Genomic DNA, 1968 nt, shown 5'->3' with positions numbered 1-1968 from the left:
AATTGTGCCGCTCCCGTCACTCTGGTTAGGTTGGCATCGAAAAAAACGCTCTCGGGTGCTTTAGAGTGCCGAGTTTATCACTGCGCATGAAGAAATGACCACCTCCAACGTTTGGTTTATGTTTTATAAGCATTTTTAATTTTATTGCTTAAATCGCATTTTCTCGGCGAGCTGAGCGCTTTTTCTGAATTGTGCCGCTCCCGTCACTCTGGTTAGGTTGGCATCGAAAAAAACGCTCTCGGGTGCTTTAGAGTGCCGAGTTTATTACTGCGCATTAAGAAATGACCACCTCCAACGTTTGGTTTATGTTTTATAAGCATTTTTAATTTTATTGCTTAAATCGCATTTTCTCGGCGAGCTGAGCACTTTTTCTGAATTGTGCCGCTCCCGTCACTCTGGTTAGGTTGGCATCGAAAAAAACGCTCACGGGTGCTTTAGAGTGCCGAGTTTATTACTGCGCATTAAGAAATGACCACCTCCAACGTTTGGTTTATGTTTTATAAGCATTTTTAATTTTATTGCTTAAATCGCATTTTCTCGGCGAGCTGAGCACTTTTTCTGAATTGTGCCGCTCCCGTCACTCTGGTTAGGTTGGCATCGAAAAAAACGCTCTCGGGTGCTTTAGAGTGCCGAGTTTATTACTGCGCATTAGGAAATGACCACCTCCAACGTTTGGTTTATGTTTTATAAGCATTTTTAATTTTATTGCTTAAATCGCATTTTCTCGGCGAGCTGAGCGCTTTTTCTGAATTGTGCCGCTCCCGTCACTCTGGTTAGGTTGGCATCGAAAAAAACGCTCTCGGGTGCTTTAGAGTGCCGAGTTTATTACTGCGCATTAAGAAATGACCACCTCCAACGTTTGGTTTATGTTTTATAAGCATTTTTAATTTTATTGCTTAAATCGCATTTTCTCGGCGAGCTGAGCACTTTTTCTGAATTGTGCCGCTCCCGTCACTCTGGTTAGGTTGGCATCGAAAAAAACTCTCTCGGGTGCTTTAGAGTGCCGAGTTTATTACTGCGCATTGAGAAATGACCACCTCCAACGTTTGGTTTATGTTTTATAAGCATTTTTAATTTTATTGCTTAAATCGCATTTTCTCGGCGAGCTGAGCACTTTTCTGAATTGTGCCGCTCCCGTCACTCTGGTTAGGTTGGCATCGAAAAAAACGCTCTCGGGTGCTTTAGAGTGCCGAGTTTATTACTGCGCATTAAGAAATGACCACCTCCAACGTTTGGTTTATGTTTTATAAGCATTTTTAATTTTATTGCTTAAATCGCATTTTCTCGGCGAGCTGAGCGCTTTTTCTGAATTGTGCCGCTCCCGTCACTCTGGTTAGGTTGGCATCGAAAAAAACGCTCTCGGGTGCTTTAGAGTGCCGAGTTTATCACTGCGCATGAAGAAATGACCACCTCCAACGTTTGGTTTATGTTTTATAAGCATTTTTAATTTTATTGCTTAAATCGCATTTTCTCGGCGAGCTGAGCGCTTTTTCTGAATTGTGCCGCTCCCGTAACTCTGGTTAGGTTGCATCGAAAAAAACGCTCTCGGGTGCTTTAGAGTGCCGAGTTTATCACTGCGCATGAAGAAATGACCACTTCCAACGTTTGGTTTATGTTTTATAAGCATTTTTAATTTTATTGCTTAAATCGCATTTTCTCGGCGAGCTGAGCACTTTTTCTGAATTGTGCCGCTCCCGTCACTCTGGTTAGGTTGGCATCGAAAAAACGCTCTCGGGTGCTCTAGAGTGCCGAGTTTATTACTGCGCATTAAGAAATGACCACCTCCAACGTTTGGTTTATGTTTTATAAGCATTTTTAATTTTATTGCTTAAATCGCATTTTCTCGCGAGCTGAGCACTTTTTCTGAATGTGCCGCTCCCGTCACTCTGGTTAGGTTGGCATCGAAAAAACGCTCTCGGGTGCTTTAGAGTGCCGAGTTTATTACTGCGCATTAAGAAATGACCACCT

This window comes from Syngnathus typhle, unplaced genomic scaffold (assembly GCF_033458585.1).
Source record: "Syngnathus typhle isolate RoL2023-S1 ecotype Sweden unplaced genomic scaffold, RoL_Styp_1.0 HiC_scaffold_254, whole genome shotgun sequence".
Taxonomy (NCBI): Eukaryota; Metazoa; Chordata; class Actinopteri; order Syngnathiformes; family Syngnathidae; genus Syngnathus; species Syngnathus typhle.
The sequence above is the reverse complement of the archived record's forward strand: the minus strand, read 5'-3'. Positions refer to the sequence as shown.